The following is a 12,500-nucleotide window of genomic DNA, read 5'->3' on the forward strand; positions in this document are numbered from 1 at the left end:
AAAGATGTGAAAAATTTAAGTTGTTCATACATATCCGTAAACTCCTGGAATAGCCTAGATGGTGTAGGATAAGCTGGGGTATTACATCACTTAGAAAATGTGGCATCTTAGATTGTCTTCTTCACATTTCCTTCTCACGGTCGTCAACTGAAGTCATCTATTCTTGCACTCCCATTTTCTTTTATATCATTTCCTCAATTGCTCTCTGCTAGCTTGTCCCATGTTTCTCATTATTTCTAGTTCATTCCCCACCTACATGTACCGTCTCATAGATCCTCGTTTTTGAAGATCTTCACCTGCCCGTTTTCCTTTCCTTTCCTTCAAGCTTTCCAACGAGTTCGTGGTGATGTTCGTTTGCACCGAATTATGTTCTGACCTGTAACACCGCATTCCTGAACATGATGTCCAGGTGATTAAATTCATCTGTTTTTTACAGGTGTCTCCTGCATTTTCCCACGTCCGCAAGTTCCTCGGGCCATGCCCGTATCGGCAACCAATCATCCTGTTTCCACTGTATCCCTCGACCAGCTGTTCTCCCATTTCTGTCGACCAATACTATTTTGATTTCACGATTTCAATGTGTTGCTCGATTCAAATGTTCACAAAAATCACATTATACCTAAATAATATCAGAGCCCTTACATTTCTTAAGTGCCGCCCAGGGGCAGTTCTCACTGATGCCCCACCCACCTACCTCCACCTCCATTACCCCTTACTGCCTATTTTAGCTCTTGGCTTGCGAAATAATTAAACAGAATTAAATTTTTGTATTTAATGTCCCTATCGCAGAAAGAATAAGGGCAAATATATCATATTGTGTCTATTCTAACAAAAAAAACGTCAATTACGGTGAAATATTCTCGACTTCTTTGACCTTTTTTGTTAGAATTGCCACCCCCGAAAAGCGTGCTCCCTGGTCATATCCCCCCCCCAATACGAAGGCCCTGAATAGTATGTATCGTCAGGGAGCGTCACTGCACTTTATAATATAATTTTGGCCAATGCAAAACGATTTGATTTCGCTGGAGGAGACCACTCCTTACTTAGTGAAAATATCTCAATGAATCACTTTAGGACTTTTCCGCAAACTAGCGGGCTATCCTAGCTAACACTAGATGATTCCATTCAGCTGAGAGAAAACCCCATTCCCCCATTCTTCAATAGGTGCTGATAGTCTATTTTTTCAACTTCACGAGTAACCTGTCTGAAACCGCCAACTAAAACAGTACATTCCCACACGTCATCATCGGCCAGCCCGAGTTCCTCTCATCTCCATCTGCGCCTGTTTCACATACACCAGTCCACCTGGCTTCACTGGCCCCAATCAGACCTATCTTCATTGATTTCATCTCCACTTTATGTAATCCCCAGCTACTCTGCCCGTAACATCGCGTTCCAGGCGCCAACACAACCTCGTCTGTCCGAAGTCCATGTAGGTGTTCGATGACATTTAGGTGTCGGCCGATTCACGCAGGTCTTCCCCTACCGGGCGAGGCCAGGGCCGCAGTTCCCCTTTACACAACGAACAGAGGTCTACTCGATGTGACTTACCCCGGCTATTCTTGGACGGCCTGCGCCGAGAACCTCCAGTCGTTTTTCGCAACGCTTGACCTGCTTTCCCGTTCTCTCGAACTCCTGAGCTTCTTATGTATTCGTGGCGTAATAAGAAGCGTGCTGGTCACGCATTCGTGTAGTTGTACTTCTCTCTAATACCCTGAAATGACTGTTGATTACCTGCCCCAATAGATCCTAAATCGCGTAGTGGAAAGGTGGTGTGTGGGGGGGGGGGGCAGCTACGCACCTCCTCGAATGGGCGTCTCATCTTCTCATACAAAACCTGACACCAGCTTGATGGGCAGCCAAGGCATTCAATTACTTCAGCCCGTAGCGCATTGATTTCGATCCCGTTTCATAGAGTGTAGATCCGGGTTCGATTCCTACGAATACCAGTGACTTGTTCTTGCCATCCGAGTGTACAGGGCAAAAATAATGACTTATATAGCAGCTTTGCCCCTCTTGGTGTTTCTATTCACTTCATCTTGAAGAGGCCCTAAGATAAGGTTCAGAATATACAGTGGTACAATGGAACCCAGACTTCGCCTTTCGCTGCTTAACCCATTCAACTCCGATGACAAGATGTCTTGTCATTTGGTCAAATAAAACAAAAAATCATAAAACACCAAAATGTTTGATCAAACACCAGAAAAATATGACGTCAATCCTCGCTTCGCTCGCAGCGAAGCGAGGACTGACGTCATATTTTTCTGGTGTTTGATCAAACATTTTGGTGTTTTATGATTTTTTGTTTTATTTGACCAAATGACAAGACATCTTGTCATCGGAGTTGAATGGGTTAAGGAGCACCGCGGAGATGAATGAAATAGAGTGGCGCCAGGCAAAGGAAGCGCGTCTGCCAAAGATACGAAAGAAATGGTTTGCCGGCAGAAGAAATGAAATAAAAAGCGTCACGCAATACGAAAGAATAAAGGAAAAAAAAATTAAATAGAATGAAATAAAATAGATTGAAATACCAATAAAACTAAATGAAATATGACAAATTCGATTAAATCAAAACATAAATAAACTAAAGAGAATAAATCGAAATAAGATAATTAGAATGAAGTGGAAATTTAAGAGTCGAAAGGAGCATCAACAAATTGATTCTAAACCTATTGGAACAGATTCACTAGGAATCGGAGACGCTGGAAGAAATGGTGAGGAGGAAATGCGATTTTTTCGTGCTCAAACGACATTTGAACAAAAAAATTCCTTTAAGCCAGACTTTTTCTATTCATTGGGTTACATGTACCATGATTCTTTCCCCATAGGTCGGAGGGCGAAATTAGAGCATAAAAAATATATATACATTTATTTATATAAAACCTTTAGAAGGCCATGTTGTCAGGTCGGAGTTTATTATCATTATTATTATTATTATTATTATTATTATTATTATTATTATTATTATTATTATTATTATTATTATTATTATTATTGTTGTTGTTGTTGTTGTTGTTGTTGTTGTTGTTGTTGTTGTTGTTGTTGTTGTTGTTGTTATTATTATTATTATTATTATTATTATTATTATTATTATTATTATTATTATTATTATTATTATTATTATTATTATTATTATTATTATTATTATTATTTTACACCTCGCTGGCCAGGTTGATGACCACACAAGCTACTGTATGCACCAAGCTTTGCATGTTTTGTACAGTGTTTTTTCTTTTCTTTTCTTTTTTTTTTCTTTTCTTTTTTTTACCTTCTCATTGGCCAGGTTGATGACCACACAAGCTACTGTATGTGCCAAGCTTTGCATGTTTTGTACAGTGTTTTTGTTTCTTTCTTTTTTCTTTACCACTGCTAGTCGGCAGTTCGGCGGAAATAAAAATATAAAAAAAGAGGAATTTCGCCAGGTTTTATTTCTGATTTCGGGTTTTCCAACGTCACGGGCCCGTACCCCAATAGATAAAAAAAATAAAAAAAAATCTGGCCTTATCACAGAAGAAGTTAAGACGGAGGTACGATCTTTAACTTCATTCCTCTGGAAAAGTCATTTGTGGCGTCAGGAAATCAAAAACTCGTAAAATCTCCTTCCGACTTCCAGTTACTAACAAAACTTAACTTCCCCAAATGTATTTCTGTTGAATTTTGTTCTGTCAAATGGCACCCCGACTCCTTTTTCTAAAAGTTGCAAAGTCTAAGAATATATGAATGAAACAGAACGCAAGAGACCATAAGGCCTACACTAGGCAGTTCCATGTTCATGACCAGCTGCTATCCCCATCCATAAAGTTGTCTAACCTTTCTTACAACAATCTATAGTTTCAGCGCTCACTACATGGTTACTAAGTCTATTACATTTGTTGACCACTATTGTTAAACCAATTCTTGCCTACTTCCTTCTTAAATCTAAATTTGCCCAAATTTAATCCATCACTTCGAGTCCTGTCTTGTTGTCTTAATATGATGATCTTGTCTACCAGGGAATGACATGGATTTCGAAATCGAGGTCAGGAAGTTTGGGAAAACGACCTTGGTATGATCTACTCTTCCTCCCTCCCGACCTCATCCTCAAGTTTAGTCTACCTTCTGTGCTCGACCTCAGGGCATCAATGGCCCGACTCTGGCAAAGGCTGTTTAAGCCGAACCTCTCCGCTTTGCGCTCTTTGTTCTTCACTTTAATAAAATCGCCTGGCGACAGCTAAAATAAATACACGTTCGTTGTCAATCAGAGAAAGAAGGTGAGGAGCCTACGCCAGGAGGCGCTGAGTAGCTGCGGCCGAAACCGTCATCTTTGTCCTGTGATGCGCTTTTGAGGACTGTTGAGGGTAGCAGGTAACTAATACTCACTGCTGGGAATCGGAGATGAATGTGGGATTCGAACCCACGACTAAGCGAAGACGAGACCAGTACACTTCCGAAGAGGGAAACGGTTTATAGGTTTAACTCCGTCGTTGTTGAATGAGATTGTCTGATGTCTAACGTTTTGATTTACAAGCGTATTTCTCCAGACAAAAAATGCTGTTGGTTTAATCTGAAGCCTGCTTGCTGGTCTCGTATTCGCTTAGTTGTGGGCTCGAAACCCCGCAATCCTCTCCGATTCCCAGTAATGGGTCCCACGCGACGATTGAAAGGCATTCATTGTTTATGTACCTCGATGACGTGATCATCGCTTCCAAGTCCGTTAACGAACATTTACACACTCTTCACACTGTCTTCTCACGACTACCAAAAGCAGGTCTCAAACTGAAGCTTAAGAAGTGCTCCTTCCTTCAGAAAGAAATACGCTTCTTAGGACATGTCCTTAACTCATAAGGAATTTTAACCTCGCAGGAACAAGGTCAAGGCAAAGGCACTCATTGATTAATTATCCACTCCGTATCTCTGTTGATCACATACGTACATTCCTTGGCCTATTAGGATTTTACGGGCGTTACATTCAAGGTCACGCTGGTATAGCAACACCATTAACTACTTAAGAAGGACATCCCCTTCACCTGACTAGGGGAAAGCCTTTAATGGCTTAAAGAAAGCCCCCTTACCAGACAAGACAGCACAACATGTGACGTGACAAAGACACTTAATGACAAACTCACATGCCCCTTCACTGCACCCAAAACTCTGATTTCAGACAACGGGATCGAGTTCAACAATGAGAATCGTTCGAATATTTGTAATTACTTTCAAATTACAAAATTAAACACTGCTGCTTATCACCGTAGTTCAAATGGCTTAGATGAACGCCAGAATAGAAAGATTCTCAATTTTTTCGACGTATTGCTTCTTATCTTCGCCTTTTTTGGGATGAACATGTCCCCTTGATTCAAGCCTGCATTAACAGTTCCATTAACAGGTCAATATCGGAATCACCTCATTTTGTCCTCTTTGGCTCGGACAAAGGGCTTCTTGTTTCAGAATTACCTCCCATTTAAAATTTCAATGAATATACCAAGGTCAAAGTAACAAATTTCAATAATCTTTTCAAAAGAACCCATTATACTCTTCCTATGACTAAGGACGAAATAGTAACCCGTCTGCATAACAAATCAGCCAGAGCTTGTACCTTTGAATTTGGAGATCTTTTTTACACCCTCACCCACACCCACACCTCGAAGCTCTTCCCTAAATTCTCTGGACCCTATTGTATCATTGGACATGAGTCAAATAACAAAGACAAAGTACTCAGGTTGCTCGATCTTGCAGAGACTGTATTGCACAAAGATCATATCAAAAGAGTTCCCCGTGGCCCAAAGAGACTGTTCTTTCACCAGTTCATACTACCCCTACAATAAAGGACCATCACCAATCCTCTCCACTGCTTCCTCCTGTCCCCCTTCCTCGTTACAATCTTCGCTGTCGAGCGACAGTTTCATAAGAGTGCATTTTGTTTAGGTGAACGGAAATAATATCTACTTCCACATGTTCATAAAATTAAGGCAATTTTATCTTAATCATCAGTATTTCCCGATACCAGCATTGTTCAAACACTATGTGTTATCTTTATGTCCAATTTTCTTAATTATTTCTTATCTTCCTTGAGCATTAACCTCACTGTGCTCAGTGAATGGTAGCTGAACCGAGCATTTGTTGCAAGATGATTGAAGAAAAATTTCAATCCTTTGTATGTCCAGTGTGCACACGCGCGCACGCATTAGCTACAGGATGTAAGATCCGACGTCTCCAGAGAACTCCCGAGGGACCACCTATTGTATCTGACCTCACCACGGTCATTTGAGCCGAGAGCGTCTGGCCTCACCGCGGTTATTTGGGCCGAGGGTCTGGACACCTACGTCTCAAATAAGCAGATGCAAAGACATCATACGACCAATATATTTTCAATTTGTGTTTCCTTTGGTTGTAAATAAATCACGTATGCATAAACATTGAGTGTCCATACTCAGTTCATGTATTCTACACTGTGGATGTACAGTAGATAGTAGAGAATAAATTGTACATAGCTTCTTGTTTTGGCAATAGCCACCATGTGTATGTTAATATCACCATTGACAACTGCCAGTGTTTTCCTCGGGGAATGTTCCGAGATGTAGATCAGTCTCTAAAGTCAATGTAGACCCCAAACACAAATCTATATTATTAATTATTAATTATTTTTATTTTTCTGTTTGTTTATTGCTATCATTATCTATTTGTTTTATTCATTTACTTATTAATTTATCTATTCTTTTTTCCCTCATTCGACCTTGTTATGGACCAAAAGATCTCCTGTCGACATACACTTCCCTTGTAATCCTTTGTAATATCCCGGGAAGCATAACAAAGTATCGAACACACTCACGCACGCACACAAATACTTTCGTTGACAAATATACAAGTAGAATTGAGGCAATTGATGAAAATATAGAACAGAAATCCAACATAGCGTTTCAAACCAATGGTTCATATATTATTGTATACCTACTGTAAAGTGTCGCATTGTTTTCTCTGAACCCTAAATCTTACGATTTACTTCATTCGCCCATACAGTACCCACTCCAATATTGCCATACTACCCCCAAGTTTAGGAACCTCTACCAATGAGACTGGGGATATCATCGGTGAAGGAAATGAGTAATGAGATACACCCTCACTCACCACACCAAACAAGTGTCGGAAGTCTGGGCGTATTATTATCATTAATGGTATTATTACTATTATCATAATTATAATTTATATAATGCACATATACGTATACTAAAAGGACCTTTCCCCATCATAAGATGGGCAGCCTAACCAAGGCATACATCCAACCCTCACCTATCCAACACCTATTTGTTTTCAATTTCATCTTAGCTCCTTCTGGATAAAGGGGTATCAGTGACTCTCGCCCACTATCTGGGTCTGAAGCAATGCAGCAAGACACAGTACCTCCACAGTAGGGACCGGGAGCTAAAGCTGGTTTACTCCCATCGCTTCGTTCTATGGCGACCTTCCCTCCTCGTCCAGTCATTGAGTAATCAGAGAAGACAAGGAGAAACCCCTTTGGTCCGCGTCAATTTATGTTCAACAGACTTTCCCCTTTTACCCAAACCCCCCTTCACCCCATCCATTCATTTCATTCACGGTCTTTCCCTGAAGTTCACTGTATCCATCCTAATTTCTTCTTCGCCACATCACCCTCGAAGACATTTCCCTCCACTCCACCACACGCTTTCCTATCCCATCACTTACTTGGAGAGCCACTCCTCTCCGTCACCCATTCATGACTCCCGAAACCCTCCCCACTACTCACCCAAACTCAAACTAGCCCCCTCCATTTCAACTTAGACTCACTTAAAAACTAACACGTTCATCTTCCTCTTTTCACAGGCAAATCGCCAATTTCTTCCCTGTTACTCTCATCTGTACCACAAACCCGCAAATTTAATTATTCAATTACTAGGATTCTGGTTGAAGCCCTCCCAGATCCTCATTTGCCTCGACATTTCGTGGAAGAAAAATACAAAATGTAGGATGGTAAGATCTAAGTCCCCATTATTCCATAGAAGTGGTAAATGACACATTCGAGGGGACATCACGAAGAAGGGACAGCTGTGATACTAAAGTGTACAGCTGTGATACTAAAGTGTCACCATTATCCCATGAGTGGAGATTCTTAAACTCTAACATAGACGATATGTGACTCCAGTCCGTAGAGGCGGCCCAGAAGTCCCTAAAGTGTTGGATGCATGTCACAATACCGTCAGTATACAATCTACAATGGCTTCAAATGGTTGTAAAAGGCTATATTTGTTCTTCCTTACATAATTAAAACTATCAGAAAAGCTACAAATATCTATTTTGTATCCTATCTAATCTATAATGTATCTGAGGACCTGGGTGGGATAGCCTGATATTTTTCTTACTGAAATTTATGTACAACACTAAAAAACAAATGATTCCGTGACCTGGTATATTTGGGTGACAATGTGGAGTCGAATTTCATAAAGTCTTTTCAAAAGAGCAGACTGAAATCCACCTGGTGATAGAGAAAGAGAGAGAGAGAGAGAGAGAGAGAGAGAGAGAGAGAGAGAGAGAGAGAGAGAGAGAGAGAGAGAGAGAGAGAGAGAGAGAGAGAGAGAGAGAGAGAGAGAGAGAGAGAGAGAGAGAGAGAGAGAGAGAGAGAGAGAGAGAGAGAGAGAGAGAGAGAGAGAGAGAGAGAGAGAGAGAGAGAGAGAGAGAGCAGAACGGGAGCCACGAGATACTATTACAAGCGACAGGTGTCTTCTGCGAGTGACATCGTCAGCTGCATCTCGAATGAAATGAACGTACCAATAAATATTCACGATCACTCTCGAATTAAAGCATGCAACATAAATGCACGAAGTTTAAGGAATAAAATTTTCAGACCTAACATCTCTCCCAGCAATGGAAGGTGACCATATTATTGGTATCAAAAAATCTTAAACACGTCGGTCAGGGACTTTTTAGCAGAGATCGACTTACCAGGATACTCCTCTTTAGTATCGAAAGAGAAAATAGGAATGGTGACGAAGTTTTGCATCAAAACCTTCATGCTAGCATAATCTAATGTAGCGATCAACAACGCTGACATCGTTTAGGTACTGTTGCGGAACGGAAAACGTAAATTTGTGGTTGGATTACTCTATAGACGAAATATGATTTTCACATTAATCCATAATTCTTGGCGACTTGAATCTGCCGGTACTAAATTGGGGTGGTCCGCAGGGACACTAATCAGAATCATATTTACATAATCATTTACTTGAAAGTACACTTTGCCAACAAGCCAAGGAGTCAACATGTGGCGAAAACATTTTGGGCTTAATTTTAACAACCGACAACGAACTTTTGAACAATGTAAACATTGGCCCGGAATATAGTTCTAGTGATCACAGAATTTTAACATTCATTTAAAAGAAGATAATGAAATTATCAGTGTAGAAAAAAAATCTGATCGTAGCAGGGCCAACTTTGAAGTAAAATGAGTCAAAGTGAAAATATCAACAAAGCCTGCGAATCGTTATTCGTACATATAACGAAGCAGTGCACCCAAGGTCTAAGTAAACAGGTCTAACCGCTGGAGCAGTTCTGCGCAGCTTCTGACGTCATTTGGATGCGTCCATTTTCTCTTTGTGATACACTGAAGAAAACTGTGAAACGCCAAGGAAGACAGGAACTATAATATTTTATATATTATATATATATATATATTATATCATATATATTATATATTCATATATATAGACAGGAACTATAATATTTTATATATATTTATATATATATTTTATATAATATTTGTCAGAATATAACTAATTGAGTGGAGCGGTGCGAGCGAAGGCGACGTCATTTTCGAACGACGGACCAGCTTCAACTGACAGCTATAGGACCCGCTAACCCCACTTTGAACAGCCAGGTGACGTTCACGGGCCCGCTGCGCCAACTCCCTCGAAATTCGGTCGGAAGTGGTTAGACCTTATATTCTTAGATCTTGAGTGCACCTTTCAAAATAGACGTTCGGTATCCAGTGCAAAGCCAACGTGGATGAATAAAGAAATTGAAATTGTTTTACACACAAAAGACGAGCCTATCGTAAATATATTACAACAACAAAATCAAACTGATAGACTACTTTCTGAAAGAAATTAATAAGAGAGAATAAGAAAGAGTTCGGGGAATTACATAGCTCACTCTAGTAAGCCGAATCCAAAAGAATTTTAAAAAGAAAGTAATTCTAAAATTGTGTCCTTTCGTATTACAAAATGTTAATCATACGAATAATACTTTCGTATCTGTCCATACAAATGGAGACAATAGTAGTCTTCAGAATAATATCGGTAATAATGATAAAACAAAAGCTAACTTTTCTGTAACTGAAGCTGATATCCCAGATTAAATTGGTAAAGTAAAAATAAATAAAATGCCAGGACCAGACAAGATTTTCCCGATGATTTTAAAAGAAGTTAAAAAAGAAATCAAGTTATCAACAATCTTATTCTTGTTATACTTAGTTACTAGTAAATTACCTCGAGAACAAGAAATGGCTAATGTAACTCTCATATATGAAAACGGTCACAAGTTTCTGCCCAGTAATTATCGTCCTATTAGTTTGATGCCTGTTGTATGAAAAATAATGGAAACAATTTAAAGGGATAAAATTGTGGACTTCCTTGAAGCTAACAACTTAAAAGAAAAACCTCCTTGGCTTCTAATGTTTTTAGTATGTATGACGAAAGCAAATCAGTCGATGTAACATAGTAGGATTTCCGAAAGGCGTTTGGTACGGTTTCGCACAATCGCCTACTCGGTAAATTACACTCACATGGCATCATGGGTAATATTCAAAATTGGGTCAATGATTGACTGAGAGAATACACAGGATTGTAGTCAATGGAAACTCGTCCGAGTGGTGTGATGCAGTTAGCTGTATTCCCCAAGGACCTATGCTTGGCCTGGTTCTATTTTTTATTTATATGGATAGTGGTCTGGTATATAGAATTATCAAAATTTGCGGACGACACCAAAATTGTTAGTAAAATCAGTAAGGCAGCGGATGGGATCAATTAGTCTGACTTAGATCGTTTAGCTGAGTGAAGCAATAGATGACGAATGGAATTTAACATTGATAATTGTAAAATTTTGCATATAGACAATAAAATCAACTGTAATAATTATTCCATGAAATCAGATCAAGAAAAAGACATGAGTGTCACAGTATCAATGGGTCTAAAACCAGTGAAAAAAAAGTTGTAAAAACTCCTCAGCAAATGGTAGATTTTATTGGACGAACATTTGAACACAAGACTGAAAAACTAATGATTACTCTATAAAATTCTCTTGTAAGACTTCATCTCGAATACTGTATTCAGTTTTTGTCCCCATATCTTATAAAAGGCATAAACAAATTAGAAAGAATAAAACGTAAAAGCAATCAAATGACCCTCGTTTACGAAATAAACTTTATGAAGAGCGTCCAAACTATACGCGGTGATTTAATTGCAATGTTTAAAATGTTCCATGGCTTCGTTAATATGAACATAGATAATTATTTTATTGTGAACCGTGGTAATATCACAAAAATAATGGTTATTTGTCTATAAGAGTTCAAACACCATTGTAAATGTTTGAAACAAATCACCTGTTCATGTCGTGAGTTCAGATACAATTGACACTTCTGAAAAAAGCATGGATAAATATTTAGAGTCCAAACCTAATTTATTTCTCAGCAGTATGAGGTCATACAGTTAAATTGAATTAATGTTTCTTATTCATTACCACTGTTTGCACTCCTTTCGCAAACAGCCCCGTAAGGACCAATAGGTCTGTTGCTGTTTGCATTTCCTTTGTACCCATTTGCATTCTTAGATTGCTCTACCGCTTCTGCAGGTGTGACTGGTGGAGGTGAAGAGCAGGAGAGGTGAGGTAGTGGGGGTGGGTGGGGTGGGGAGAATCTCGCTGCGGTTACCGACCTACGAACACCGGATCCACCCCTCCTTCAAACCCACGCAGAACTTGCCGCTTCTCTGCCTCCTACCACTTTCCTCTCTCCTGCTTAACTCTTAATTCCCTCATTGCCTCCATCCGCCCTTGTGCCTCATTCCCCTCCAGCCTCCGTCCTCTCGCCGTGCTCCTAGTTCATTCCTCTTTCTATCCACTCACAAAACCTTACTTCCCTTTTGAACCCTCCCTTCCTCCCTCCCTCCTACCTCCTTTTCCGCTCCAACTTCCTCCCAAACACTCAACTCGCTCATGTCTCCTCTCTCCCTCCTATTTCCACGCTTCCTTCTCCCTCCCTAACTCCTTACCTAATTACTCCCACGTTTTACCTCCCTTATGTTTCTATCCTCCCTCTTACCTACTTCCTCTCTCACTTCTATTCCCTCCTACTTCTTCCCCTCTTCCTGCCCCTCCGTCCTCTTTCTTTCCTACTTCCTCCTACTCTTTTTTACCTTCAGGTGTCAGTTCCTTCTGAGAGGATTCTTGTAAGGATGCATCGATTCTCCCTTGCACCTCCCACCAAATCCTTTGCCGTCTTCAGACGGTCTGTGGGGAGC

The sequence above is a fragment of the Oratosquilla oratoria genome, chromosome 2 (assembly GCF_046742065.1).
Source record: "Oratosquilla oratoria isolate Oo_2021 chromosome 2, ASM4674206v1, whole genome shotgun sequence".
NCBI classification, from domain to species: Eukaryota; Metazoa; Arthropoda; class Malacostraca; order Stomatopoda; family Squillidae; genus Oratosquilla; species Oratosquilla oratoria.